We start from the raw sequence: 15499 nt of genomic DNA on the forward strand, positions 1-15499 counted from the left end.
GACGATACATGGAGGCAGGTCTCTGTGAGTACAAAGCCCACGACTGTGAAATGCCCTCAATACTTACTTGAAAACTGAGCCCAACTATTTATGATTCAGGACATTCATGAAATCTAACCTATCCAGTCTTGTTTTCTACATGTACTACTAGGTGACCTACATAAGGGGCATGTGTGAAGAATATCAGCTACAGGTACGCATCATATCTTTCTGAACTCTTTCCTTCCCTACCCACCTGCTTCTGGCCCGAAATGTTTCTCCTCTTTATCCAGAGCTTTGAAGTAACCAAAAGGTTGCAACACTTTAAAAACCTCTAAAATAAATTAGTAAATTAACAAATTGTGTTTCTAACAATCAGAACCCATTTATATAGCTTTATTATTTGGAATTTCCTTGGTGAGTTATATTTGTACTAAATATGTGTTAAGGGATCCATGTCATCTGCTGCACAAATAGACACAGAGAGTGAAAATTGTATTGGTAGATTCAAACTTGCTGCTACCTATTGAGTGTTCTGCTTTAAACTTTTGAATTTGTAGTCTATTTCATCTGCCTCCCTTCTTTTCATCTCACTACCTTAAGCTCTCTCAGGCAACTTCAAGTTGGAAGATAGCACTTTACAAAAATTTTAAACGAATGAAATGCATTTCTTCAAAAGAGTTGAAGAGGCATGCAGTGTAGTGTCCATTATTGTTTGCCATTTTTTCTGGAGTGTGGGGCAGTTGTGGAGGTGGGTGGGCAGAAAAACGTGACAACATTTTCAACTGATAGGGTTTTCACAGAAGGGAGCTAAATCATTTTATATGGGCAATGATTCAGTAAGAAATCAAACGACAAATTATATGCGAATAGGTTTTGCCAAACAAACGCTGGGTTCTGAAAACAAGCTAACCACTGTGGAAGTCCTAAAGAACTTGAAATGGACATCTGGTGAATGATGTAACAACAGCTTTTACAAGCCAACTAGATGTAATCAAACAGAAACATTCCCGAACCTTTAGTGATTGTGATTATTGATAATGTATGAATATATACGAGGGCAATCCACTGTTTGGTATAGGGGGGAAATGTAGATTTTCCACAACCTGGAAGGAGAAAATCTGGATTTTACTAAAGACACAGAGAATAATATTATACAGTCTCCTTCATAGCCACTACTCTTAGCAGCCCCTTTAAAGAATTTAGAACAAAATAAAATTCTAACCCTATAAAAGGCCAGAAACTCCAATTAGCTTTCTTCTTTTTAGCTAACTGCAACACCTCATTCAAAACTTTTTTTTGAACTTTAGAACAGTCTCTGTATGTACGTCCAAAACCGTCCTAAAATTCTCCTAATCCTTCTTCGACGACTACACTTCCCCACCAACCAATAACTGAAGCTCTTTCATCCATTAAACTGGCCCACGAGCTACAAGTTAAATAAAATGATAATGAAACAAGAGTTGGGACAATGGGAGGGATAATATTAGCCTCCACATCTTTAATAGAATCAAGATTGTCTGCCCAACAGGCTGGGGAACATCTACATTTTATGGCAAGACCCGGAGGCTAACATTATGCAAGTTTAAAGTTTCCCAATCAAAGAACAAGTCTCATTTTCCACAGGCTTAAAATAGAACTTCCTAAAAGTCTCATCATTGGACCAGGCAACACACCTTAAAATGTCCTGTAATGAACCTCCAATCATAAATGCCTTAGAAGCTGCAGCACCTCTTACCGAATTTCCTCAAATACACCCACAGCCACACTAGCTCTCCTAATCACTTCTTTCACCCCTCTTGCAAATGACTTCAGATACTCTTCTAAATTAAATCAAACATAACAACACTGTCAGCTTCAGAGTCAAGTCCCTCAAAGACAACCCTCTATTCAAACCTCAGCTCTCCCAAAAATTAAACCTTCAAAACATCCCAAACTGATTTATACCTAGAAACAGGTGGTTTCACAATTTTAATCCTCCTCTTTACCCTCCTTACCAAACCATCCTGTCCCACAGATAAACAATTAATCAATATATGCCCTGCAGCAATCGCTGCTCTGTGTGCATTAATTGTCCTAAATGACAGTCCTCCTTTAAACATTTCTAATATATAATTAACTACCTCCACTACATCCACGTAAATGGGATCAAAATCCCTCTCCACACACCTGCAAAACTATTTCTGCCAAGCCAATCTATACAACCTTCTTGTACCTGGTTCCCAGTATTGCTTGATGCTACTGAAGCCTTCTCTTAAAGTCCTAGCACCTCCCAAACTCTCCTGAAATTCTCCATGTCACCAGCCTCAGCTGACTGGTAATCACCAAATTGTGCACCTCTCATGCTGGTTTCACCAGAATTTCCTGAAACCTTGCAACAGAATTGGAAAATCTATTGACAACTCCAGAACAAATCGGAAACCAAACGTGGGCTCTCCCTTCCAATAAACTGGCCCACGAGCTACAGGTTAAATGAAATGATAATAAAACAAGGGTTGGGACAATGGGAGGGATAATATTAGCCTCCACATCTTTAATAGAATCAAGATTGTCTGCCCAACAGGCTGGGGAACATCTACATTTTATGGCAAGACCCGAGGCTAACATTATGCAAGTTTAAAGTTTCTCAATCAAAGAACAAGTCGCATTTTCCACAGGCTTAAAATAGAACTTCCTACAAGTCTCGTCAATAGACCAAGCAACACACCTTAAAATGTCCTGTAATGCACCTCCAATCATAAATGCCTTAGAAGCTGCAGCACCTCTTACCGAATTTCCCCAAATACAACCACAGTCTCACCACGATTGGTTTCTTTCACTAGTGCACCATCAAAGTTGCCCAAGCAACCATCAAAAAGGGTGGAAATGCATAAGGATGAAGACCTCTCCAATCCTGATGACATGCACCTCTTCCTTCCGACTCCTGATCCTGAAGCAAACTGAAAACTACATAAAAACAAATGCATGTCAGAACAGAAGAGTGTGCGTTTATGCCCTGCCACAGGGTACATGATTAGCTGACCTAAATAATGGTCAAAGGCATTGAGAACCCAATCAGAAAGTCAGTTTAGCTCACATTTATTTCAATGTAGAAATGTGAGATAAACTGAATTCCTAGTTTCTTAATCAACCAGTGGCTCATTAGAATTCAGCTAACATTTAGAGAAAGATAAGACCAGGCAGTGTGCCTGACTTTTTACTGCAAAACAGATATAATCAAATAATATCATTCTGATATGTATAATAACTGGAGGAATATAACCATGCAATTAAAATAGTTAGTAGCAACATCTGCATTGGTTAAGGGAGGAAAACTTATCACAAAAATATATCACGGGGGAGAAATTAGCTGTGTAACAAAGATATCTGGTTATTAGTTTTTCAGAGGAAAACATAATACACACTTTTGGCCTCGTCCTCTGGAAGGAGCTAAGATTTCGATCGAGAAAGTAAAAACATGGCTTATTTGTGGACTCAGCCATAGTCTGCTAACCCTCCCATAAACAAGGACGCCAAGAGGAAAACAGAATAAACCATGTACAAGGAAGTATTGAACATGTAAAGTACCCCGATACCTAAAGCGCCTTACATAATGACAAAAAAATAAAACATAAAGGTAACTCTCAATTGTTCATACTGCAGTACTTTTTTCTAAGCACTGGGTGATTCCAGATGGCTGTCGCAATGTCTTGACACACCCAAATTAGTGCAACATCATCTACCTCTCTCTAGATTACAAAGAGTAGACAGTCAGACTAGACTTCGGGGTTGTGCCACAATATGAAAATACAAAAGCACATTAACTCATCCTATAATGGTCCAACCATTCCTGAGCAGAGTCCAGAACAAAACTGAAATAAAAATGAAAACCATGCTTAAAGCCTCTTTAGGAAGAGTTTAGGATGCCCGAAATTACATCTCACATCAGCATCAAGTAAGTATTTATGGTCTAGTCCAGCATTGAAAATCTGACGATTTGAGTTCAAGTGGATCAGACTTGGAGGCACGTCCCTTAGGATGTGCAATCCCTGCCTATCAGTGCAACATATCGATTTGCTCTTCAATAAATGTCTTGTTTAGATACGACAAGCACAGGCAGTACAGCTGTCACTCCTATATTGTTTTAATTGTCTCCATGTATCTATGGACCCGAGTTTATTTGTCACAAAGAACTTTGACTATGCCACAATGTGACATGCTAAATGCTATCAAAATCAAATACATAAATAAAATTCATGAACTACAAACTAGAAATTAATGTCATATTTCAAAAGCAGCGATTTTTTAAAGGAAATCACCAAGTTCACCAAAATAATAGGATTTGCACACCATACCCCGGACTCCTTACATAATAGTACAAGTGGTGACGCTATTTGACCTTTGAGCCAAACCAGATATTTAATGTTTTTAAACATTCTTCCTTGAAAATTAGATGCAGCAGCATATCAATACAATCTACCATAACATTACAACCCAAGACCAATAAAGCCAGCAAAAGCTAAAGGTGTTATTAGTTTTAAAACATCCGACTGTGTAAATCATGGAGGTTACAAGAGGAAACATCAGAGAGGGTAATTTTGCCGTCTAATTGGCTTGGTAATAGCAAGTGGCTAACTTGAAAAGATGGCATGAAAACGGCTCTTTGTGCTCAGATTAAAAACATTATTGTCAAGTTTGGTAAAAGGCTCACCAATATTTCAAATGCACTTAATTGAAGTAGGTAACTTTGTTGTCTGGGTAGCACCCGACCACGGAGACATAACGGTAGAACTGATATTTTGGATATCCCTTATTTCAGACTTTAATTGTAATTGGGGGGAGGAGTTGGCCTAACGGCTAGGGTGCTCGACCTCGGACCTGGGGATCTGGGTTCGAGTCTCGGTAACGACGCCAAAACCTCCTGTGCTTCTGGGCAAATCACTTAATCTCCCCGTGCCTAAAATGAAAGTGTGTCCTCATGTAACTTAACTGGAAAATATGTAAAGCGCTGATTCGGTTCGGGTCTAGTTCGCGCTATATAAAACTCTGCAACAAAAAATTGTAGAAAAGCTTCTGCTGGTAAGAGAGAATATTAACTACAGGTCCTGACTAGCATTGACATAGGAAATAGGCCCTCATTTGTTAGCCAAAATCAGGCATAAACTGGGATTCGCAACCGAATCTGGACTAAAAAAGTGAGATAATTATCATACCATTCCCTTGAAACAAATTCTGAAGTGCAGACCTCTGCGGGCCTCATTACGAGTGGCTAATTCCGACCTGTGTGTAAACTCCTGTTTACGCACGGGTCAGAACTAACACAACTGGGAGGACCATAGGCGAGGATTAAGGTATTCTTTCTTCATTTATTTTAACAGCAGTAATGTCAAGATTAACAGCAAATACTTAATTTCCCGTAAAGCCCAGGGAAAGGAAGAAATGTCCATCAGCCAATCAGGAACCAAGATAGAATTTGTTGCAAATTCATCCTTGAGCCCTGGGCACCCCCATTTATATTGCTGACTGGTACTGGCGGTAACTGACTTTGACTGTCCCTGGGCTCTGCTTAACCAGGCAAAGGGCCAGTGCTATACTGAAAATACACTTAAAATACAGTGAATACACCTACATACACCAGGGTACACTATGGGTTAGGGTACGCCTATGATTAGCATGACCTCTCCTATATGGCCCTAACACATAATAGGGCAGGGGGGTCAAAATTACCCTTTAAGTCCGTAGTATATAATAGGGCATGTGAGTTTAGAGGCCAGCAGCCCTTTCTGCACATACATGTGTGCACTGCTGAGGCCTGAGGTCAGTTTAAAAGCAGCTTTGTGTTGCAGGGCTGCTTTTAAAAAGCAAATTGTGACCAAACTAGACTTTGGTGTTTGGGGCACTTAAAAATTAATAAACTATAAATTCTTTGGCATATTAGGTACCCCTCGGGTCTCGCTTTGGTATTCCAGTGGTACCGCCCCAATTGGTTACTGGTGTACCAATGTAGGTCCCCAGTATATGATACTAAGGTAACCAGGGCAAAGATACACCAGGGGTCTCCGGTGGGCTGCAGCATGTATTATGCCACCCATGAGAGATAACTCAAAATATGACTACTAGACCATTGCAGCCTGTGTAAGTTGGTGCTAACACCACTTACAACAGATATAAGATTCCTTATATCTGAGGTCACTCCACTTAAAACCTATAAGTCACCTCTATGGCAGGCTCTTCAGTCCTAAGGAAAGGGTGCTTGGTTACAAGTGTGAGGGTGCCCCTGTACAAACCCAGGAGTCGATTCACCAGACTTTGTAAGTGTGGTCAGCCATTTAATTCAAGTCAAATCAAGTCAAATATGAGATCACTAACTTTATAGTGACTTCACCGAAACCGATCATGTTTGGTATCAAACATGTTGGAATCCTACCCCAACACCGATTCCAGTGTTGGATGTTGTATCCCATGGACTAGGGGCTCCCCTAGGGTGCCCCCCTGTATTCCCAGTACCAGTCTTTTAGGGTCAAACAGCAAGCTCTAGATGGTCTTCTTTAGCTTCAGTGGGATCTCCTGTTTGCTCAGGGCCTGCTCTGACTCTCCTGCACTTGGTGAGTCCCTTGGACCTTGCAGGTCCTAGCGTTGCACCTTCTTCATTTATCACGTCTGTTGCTGCTGCCAAGGCTTGTTGGTGCTTCTGCCGGACACCGGCCCCCTGGTTCTTGACTCCCGATGGTGGATAGCTTCTAAAAGGCACCTGGTCTTCCACAGCATCGCCTGTGCTCGCAGCGGCTGTGATTCCACTCTAAACACAGCCTCCTTGGGGTTCCTGGGTACTTACCGCATGTGGTTCCTTGGGTTCAGTGAGTGGTTCCTTGTGTCCCCAGCTCTTCTTAGTCTTCTGGGCCTACTCCCAACTTTGGTCACAGTTCGCATTCCACTTCTTTAATATATGGTTTGGTCTCCCCCTGGAGATCACTGTGCAGTTGTGCTTACTTACCTGTGTTATATTTGAAATATTGTGTGCATTGTGTTGATATCTCCGGGTATGAGATATACCAATGTTTTAGGGAGTGTGTATAATAAATATAACTACTTTTTTAACTTCACTGTGAGGTTCTTTTTCGCATAACTTACACTTTATGATTAGTTCTGGTAAAACAAGATTCTTAACATTCCTACTGGACCAAGCCTGAAGTCTGCTCTCCACAACTACCACTTAGAGAGCTTTCTATGGTTGTCTAAGACCACTAAAATCACCATCAGAGTTGTCTGTATTAGTGCAAGGTGTTTCACTTGAATAAGTATTCACCATAAACTAAGCTAGCCTACTACACGAATCCTCCTGTGTTACCCCAGAGTACAGTACCTCTCAGATCTGCACCTTGAAACTACAGAAGAACCATGCTGCAAGCTTGATTTACACCAACCAGGCCATGCACTCTGACTGACAGCGCCTGCTGCACAAAATGTAATTACAGCCCTGTGGATCAAACCTGCTTCAAAAGGACTAAAGAGTGGATTCCCTGCAAGCTGCAGGTTAACATTGCTCACCTGGACCATCACCACCAAACATCCCCAGCCTGGAGTACTACTAGTGGATTAGTAAGGGTTTTGGTTGGTTGAAAGCTTTATTTCGATATGCAATTATATCTTGAAAGCATTACATACATTTAGAAACTGCAGATCAACAATACAAATGTCTCAAAAATTAAGAACAAGTAAAAATGCCATTTTATGCATGCAATAGATTAACTAAAACTGGATTAAATTGAGATAGACAATCTGTTTCTGCGAATCAACCATGACCATTTAAAAAATTTGGAGACACCACAAACTATGGGAGGGGAAGTGTCAGTTAACAAAATGCTTAGCGCCACCAAGTGTTGGCGTGTCCCCAAGCGTCTAAATAGGGGTTTAAGCCAGCACCTCCTTGGACGAATGTAGTCTGGGCACTCAAAGAGGATATGCGCCACCGTCTCAGGCCTTGTAGGGCAAAAGGCACAAAAGGGCGATAACTGCACTGGCGATTTCCATCGGGATAGAAGGTCCCCAATCGGAAGAGTGCCTACTCTAAACTTGAAGTAAAGAGCCCTATCAACTGGCATGGTGATCAAATCCAGATAGGGTTCATAGGCCACCACGTCCTTAATTCTTAGAAATGCTGCGGTCGAATTGCAGTGGCGTGGGTTACCGATAAGTTGGGAGGACACCCAGTCCCAGTACAGTTTTTTCAGGATAGCCTTGGGTGGAGCAGATTTTGTAACCCAAGAGTCTCCCAAACCCAGCTCCCCCAAGAGGTTTTTAATATCCCTCAGCCACTTGATCTTGTGCCAGCCCCCCATTTCCATCACCTCGGACAGCCCATCAGCATATGATTTTAACTCTGGAACCCTCCACAAACGAGCCCATAAAAGCAACGGCCGGAGACGAGCCTGGTACTTGATCGACTTGCAGCCCACATCCAAGCATACCGGGACTGTGGGGGTGCTCAAGGGGAGAGCAAGTAGGTCTTTCAAAAATTTGCTCTCCGACTTGGATAGGGACTCCAAGTTACAAAGGCCCCATAACTCCGCCCCGTAAAGTGCGGAAGTGACTCCTCTTGCTTTATAAATGTCAATTGCGGGTGCCACAAACTGTTTGGATGAGGCGCGATACTCCCGCACCCCCTACCCTTTTTTGGCTGAGGACCATCTTGTTGTTATGTGACGTCCAGCTCATAGTGTCGCACAGGCGTATTCCCAGATAGTCAAACTCGGAAACTTTCTCAAGAGGGACAGAGTTCAAGACTGGAGGGCGTCCTGGTTTCCGTGGTGGATGCATAATCAAGTATTTTGTTTTGTCCACATTGATCACCAAACCCCTTGCCAAACAGAAATCCTGGAATCGGGTCAAAAGCTTCTGAAGACCCTGGGGAGTCTTGGCGATGAGGAGGGTATCGTCTGCAAACAACAGTGTAGGGATCCGTACGCCCCCCAGGGAGGGTGCGTCCGCTGGTTCTTGAAGCAGGTGCTCTACCACACCATTTACGTACAAGGAAAATAGGGTGGGAGCCAGCACACAACCCTGATGGACGCCCCTACAAACCGGGATCCTGTCAGTCGTTACCCCATTCTGGCCCCACCGCACCTGGGCATAGTTGTCAGTATGAAGTTTTATCAGGAGCGACAGAATGTAGGGGGGCAGCCCAAGACCCTGCAAGACCCTCCAGAGTTCCTCCTTGGGAACCAGGTCAAAGGCAGTCTTTAGGTCAATGAAGGCCAAATAAAGACTGCCCTTTCCCAGTTCCACCACCTTCCAGTGCATAAGCATTAGTCTAAAGACTTGTTCTATAGTACCCGTTCCTGAGCGGAATCCTGCCTGGAAATCAGATAGGATATGGTTTTCATCCACCCAGTGGAGGATCCTCCCTAAAATCGCCTTCCCCGCCACTTTTTGTGTCGAGTCAATCAAGCTTATCGGCCTGTAATTCCCTGGTTTGTCACGACATCCCTTTTTGAATATGGGGACGACCGCCGCCCCCCTCCAAGATTCTGGGACAGGTCCACCCTCCATGATGGCATTCAGAAGGGTGGAGATCAAAATGCCCCATTCAGTCGGGTAGGCTCGGAGTAAGTCCCCTGGAAGCCCGTCAGGGCCGGCTGCTTTCAGGGGTACCACGGACTTTATTACATTTACTACCTCCCGGACGGTGAAAGAATCAAGGACACTATCCCTTGCCAAGATGGAGGGTAAAACTGGTTCATTAAGGGGCCCTACTACCGGGGAATATAAGGCCCCAAAATGATTGGACCAGGTCTGGGACGGGATGGTACAAGTTCTCAGTGTGTCATCGGGTCGGTTCCTACATCCCACCAGGTTCCAGAAGCCCCTGGCATCCTTCCCTTGGCTGGCGGCCAGAAGGTCCGCCCAGAACTTTTCCTCCCATTCTTTTTTTGCTGTTAGTAGACTCTGGGAGTAGAGCTTCCTGGCCTCCCTAGTCCTAGTTTGGGATTTTGACTTAACTGCATCCACCAACATTTTCTTCCTTACCTTGCAATTATGGGTATACCAGCCCTGTCTTCTCAATGGCCTTGTCTTAGCCCCCTTTTGCCTAGTTGGTGCAGTAAACAAATTGCTTATGGCCTCGATCAGATCGCAGAACTTCCCGGACACCTCCACTGGGCCTCCCTCGGAAGTAGCCAAATTGCGTTGAGCTGCAGCCAGGAGTAGCGTTATTGCCTCAACCTTCTCTGATGAGAGCTTAAGCTTTGGCCACTTCAACCGCCTGCCACAATGCGAAACAGATGTATCCCCAGAGTTGGCAGTGACACAAGATAAGGGGCCCCCTATGCTATCTGACCACCAGGGAGTCAGCGTCAGAGAGAGCAAGTTGTGATCGCTCTCGACGGACGGAATAATTACCATGTCCCTCGCCGAGCTCCATAAACGCACGTCAAGCAAGATATAATCAATTCTTGACGTGTGATCGGGCCTATTGTAAGTATGGACACCCGCCTTATCCGAGCGTGACCTCCCATTGAGTGCCCTCAGATCAAACTCCACATTAAGGGTGTTAATCTGAAGTGCCACTTCAGTCCACCTCTTAATAGGGGTTAGCTCTAAGGCCGGGATCCCCCTTCTTTGATCCTCCTCCTCCAGATCCAAAATGGCGTCCGAGCCCAAAGGCTCGAACGTACAATTTAGATCGCCTGCAACCAAGGTGCATGACTTATATGGGGATGTCCTTAACAAGCCCTCCAAGAGAGCGATTGTGGGCGACTGTCTACCACCCTTTGTGCCCCGTGCATAGATGTTGTAGATATTCAGGATGGCACGACCCCGGGCATCTTTTAGGGTGATATTGAGGAGATCAGGACTGTTGGTCTGGTGGACCTCTACCCTACAATTTAAAGAAGTAGCCACCCAGACGAGGAGGCCACCCGAAGGACGTCCCCTCCCTGCTTCTGGATAGACAGCTGGAGTAGAGTAAGAGGAGTATCCTGCCTTGTGGGTGGGCTCCCTACTTCACGTCTCCTGGAAGATGCAAATGGAATACTCTTCCACAAGAGCATTCCAGTCGGGCAAGGCCAGCTTTCTGGCTATTCCAGCCACGTTCCAGCTGAAAACCCTAAAAACTGGATCCGTTACAGCTGGGACGCGACTGGACTCGACTTCGCAGTCTGCAACAACCCCGAGCGGGACAAAAAAACTACTGCCCACTCCGTTGATAACCTGCCCCCCCTCAGGTTCCCGGCTGGCAATTGGTGCTATAGAGTTTCCTGTTGGGGAGGGCAAGCTGGTCAGCCTTTCGGAAGAATGAGCAGCCCCTCCCAATTCGAGGACCCCCGAGACCAGCCCACAGGCATCTTCAAGTCAATACCCCGTTTTACCCCAGTTCGATCCTGGCCAGGCTGCCTGAGGGTAGAACTGGGGTGCCACCGAATACCATGGACAATCACTAGTGCTGTAGCATGTTTCCCCAAATACTGGCCTGATTTAATTCATGGAGGGCCGCGGGTAAAAGTAAGTCAAGTCCACCACGCCAATGCCAGGACCACCCACATACTGATTCTGGTTGCAGATTGTATGTGCTACTTTGTTGTCTTTAAAATTAACTACCACACAATCTCCTTCCAGTCGTTTCCTGCTCTGTCCTACCCAACCTACCCTGCGCACTCCTAGAATCAACCCTTCCATACCCCTAGGTAACGGTTTGTTTGTTTTTAACCAATGCAGAGTTTTGTTTTTTAGGGTCTGGTGGGTTTCAAACTGAGCATCCTTCAGGGGAGGGACATTGACAAGAACAGCAACATATGGGTGGCACTCCGGGGGGAGGTTTACTGGGGGGCTCTTGTGAGTAGCTTTTGGAGTAATATCTGCTGGAGGACCGGCTCCTAGATGACTCGTAGTAGGTTTTGCTAAGGGAGCCGGCCCGACTCCCTTGCCGTGATCAATTCCCTGAACCGGTTGCCTAGGCTTAACCGAGTCCCCACCCGCTGGCAGCTTAGCATGGCCTGGTTTCTTATTCAGAGCTTTAGAGGTCTTAGGGGATCTTACGTGGACCTGGGCAGTATGAATGGTAGATCCCGGTTTAGCCGTAATAAGAACCTCAGGAGTAACGGTCAGGTCCTTACATGCTACAACAGTAGGTACAGACGTTAACAATGATGGGGCCGGGGGAGGAGCTACGCTAGAAACCAAAATGGCCGCGTAAGCTCCCGGCTCCGCCGACCTCCGCCGGGGGCTCATGAATCCTGACCCCCATCCTGATTTCCCACTGGACTCCCGTGCAGCTGAAGTGCGCCTGACTCTAAAGGTGCAATCCCGGAATCTCTAGCTGATCGGATTGTGAAGATACGTTGTGTGCCATTCTTGGCCTAACTCAGAGTTGAAGCCGGGGCCTCGAGTTCTATCCCGGCCGGGTTGGAGTTGAACAACATCGGCCGCGGGACATGGGTGGTTCCGGTCTCCTGAAGTGGCATCTTTCCTTTTCGTTTCGGATGGTGACCTGGTGGCAGCTTTCTTTTGCAACTACGGCGGCTTTCCATATTGGCTGCTTGGACTAGGGATCCGCTGCCCGGAAGCCCCGTTGAGCTCCCGGGGTTGATGGGCTTGGTTCCTCGTTGGCGGCGACGGTACTGCAATCATGCTTGGTAGCACCCACAGTTGTCATTTGCATTGCTTCTGCCTTGTGCCCCGGAGAAGTCGACCTCCGGGGCTCTGATACCCGCCCGGTCGCTCACTGAGGGGCGATGGAGGGGGCCGAAATTACACCGTCGCTGCACAATGTAATGGCCGCCATTGGGGAGCTCCGCAAACGAGTCACCGCCACCTTCCAGAGGATGATCTTAACTGTCGATCACATCTGCCGGAGACCGGACTCCGATCCTTTGTTGGTTATGAGCCGGGACGCCTTACCCGCGGCGCAAGCTTCGATAGCTACAGAGGACCCTGGGCGGCTGTCGGACTTGGAAATTTCTCGCGACCCTAAGATGGCGGCGAGCGAGCCCGAAAGTACTGGCTGTGTGTTTGGCCCTCTATCGATGCCGCCAGGGATGGATGTGACTATTTCTATATTTCAGTTTGTCTCCTCCACGAACTATCGGATTTATACCTCGAATCTTTCAGAGAATGCTCAAAAATGCTGTGCTGACTTATCGTTGTTGGGCAGTGGACCTGGTTTGACTTTTGAACTTTGTCAGCGTTTATCCTGGTATCACTCCTTCTGTGGTGTTTTTGATCCGTTTCTGACTTTGGATGCTCTTGTTGTGATGGTGGTTCGAATGGTCAGGGCTCGCATGAAGACTCGTAGCGGCCTGATAGTATTTGATGGGGTCTGCGTAATTGATCGTCGGGGCCAGGGCTGACTTTCCTATGTTTTCTTTTGGCTCTGACAGGTGGTGTCTGTGGGAGCGAGGGCTAGACGGGATTCTGATTGTTTGAGTATTGTGTAACTGCTATGTTCGAAGCGGGATTTGCTACCTCTGTGATGCCGGGGGCCGGGCGGGATGGTCCATTTTCTGTTTGTGGCTCCCCTATTGAATTTTATTGCTATAACTTGCTCAATGCTGCGGTAGGGGATGTCCGCCTCTGGTGGGGAGATGGGAATCTGGGAGCCCGTATTGTTTTGTACCTTTCTCCTCCTCCAGCTTTTCCCTTCCTTGGGGTGTAGTTTAGTGGGCGACAGACACGCTGCTAGTGGGGTTAGGTCGTAGCCATCGGCAGGGGTGTAGGGTGGGGGGTTGTGTTTTTTTTTTTCCTTTATTTTTTTCTATGACCTTCCTATTCCCTTTTCCTCTTTTCACAAGAACTGTGGCATATTCTCCTGATCTTTTGTCCATCATATCTGAGTGTCATATGTTCAAGTCGTATAACCTGTATCTCTGGTGGGCGGGTGCTATTGCGATGTACTTGTGGTCATTTGCATCTTACTGTTCTGCTTCAGTTTTACGCTGGTACTGATCCTTTTTCGGTGCCTATGATCGTAGTGTATTTCTTCGACTTATGTGCCCGTCCCCAGCTGGAATGTATTTCCCCTAATGACCCCTGATGTGTATATTTCTTTCTTGTGTTATACTCAATAAAAATAAATGTAAAAAAAAAAAACAATGATGGGGCCTGCACTAGATCTGCGGGTGCCCGATTTCCCCTAATCCCACCCATGTTATCCTCACTGATTCTAGACTGGAGTTTGATGAGCGTTTTAAGTGAGAAGAAGTTGTCGAGGGTGGACTGCTCAAATGTATCTAGCCTATCCCCCAGGCCCTTAACTTGGTCAATGAGCGGGACTAGTAAAGTTTTGATCAGGTCCTCGAATTGCTTAAGGGAAGCAGAGGCCTGCGAAGCTGCTGATTTGTCTGGGGAATTGGAGTTTACCTGCACGGCCTCAGGTGCCGTTCCTAGAGAGAGATTCCCTCCTACCCTATCGGGGTTCATTAGAACTGAACCATTACCTGATTTAGTGCCCAGGCCCCTTGCCACTTGCTTCCTGGGACGCTTATACAGTGTGGTGTGACTGCCTTTCGCGTGCTAACAGCCCATTTCCTTTTTTTCCGGTTTAAGGAATCTTGGGCCATGCACGACAGAGACAGAGCCTGGGGAGGATCTTGATGTAATGGGTGCAAAACCTGACCGATATCAGGGCAAGGGGGATCAAAGGTACAGGGGCCCAAGACCACAGGACTATTTTCAGGAGATGGTGATTGTACTACCAAGTTATCCAGCCTGTCAATGCTTGCTTTTATAGCAGACATCCGTGGCTGCTCAGACGTGTCAAAAAGGAGAGGGGAAGGGTCCGGCACAGTGGTAGGAGACAAGACCTGTGCCATTGAACCAAGAGAGGAGCGTCTGGCCAGTAAGTAGTCCTGAGATAGGCGACGTTCCGTCATCGCTATCTCCTTCTCTATAACAGCAGCTACTCTGGTTATAAATTTGTCCATTGTTCCTATCACTGCCCTCCCAGCAACTCCTTCCCCCCACCCCTAAGACTTTTCCCCGACCGAGTAGACATGATGATGGCTGCTCCCTCAGCCGGTGATCAAATACCTTCAAGGTCCGCGGGCGCGGGTGAAAGATGGGTGGCCCAGCCCAGCCTATGACAGCCCCTGACTGCCACAGACTGCCCGCCCTTTGCCCGGGCTCCGCTCGGCGTCCCGCTCGCGTCCCGCTAAGCGTTGGGCTAACCGTTACATAGGAGGCGTTGCGAGCGGGGGCGTGTCTCCCAGGGGGCACGGCCAAGAACACCTGGTCAGCGCAGGGACTCCTGGTCTAGAGAGTCCCTGCTCACGCACCACCTCTGAGGCTCCTGGAATCTTCCTCCCGCACAGCAGCACTGGAGCCCAAGCAGCGTCAGCCCCTCACAGCTAACCGCGAAGCGGCACCCGCGAAGAGGGTGCTGCGAGTTGTGGCGGGTATCGGTGGTATGCCTCAGCAGAGGGATAGAGGGCGGCCTGCGCGATGTATCCTCCTCCGACGGCAGCCAGGTAACAAAAGCGTTTCGTGTCCCGCCAAGGCCCGGGTGGTCCTGATGAAGCAAGATTTCGCATATTACGCAACTTGCTTGACA

At 46.5% G+C, this 15499-nt stretch overlaps 1 protein-coding gene across 4 annotated transcripts in view; it reads right to left on the minus strand.

The window, feature by feature from the left end:
* GTF2IRD1 (GTF2I repeat domain containing 1) overlaps positions 1 to 15499 on the minus strand; it is a 1361292-nt gene that overhangs the window by 773147 nt on the left and 572646 nt on the right. The gene's annotated exons all lie outside the window — the stretch shown is intronic.

Source organism: Lissotriton helveticus, chromosome 3_1, assembly GCF_964261635.1.
Source record: "Lissotriton helveticus chromosome 3_1, aLisHel1.1, whole genome shotgun sequence".
Lineage (NCBI taxonomy): Eukaryota > Metazoa > Chordata > Amphibia > Caudata > Salamandridae > Lissotriton > Lissotriton helveticus.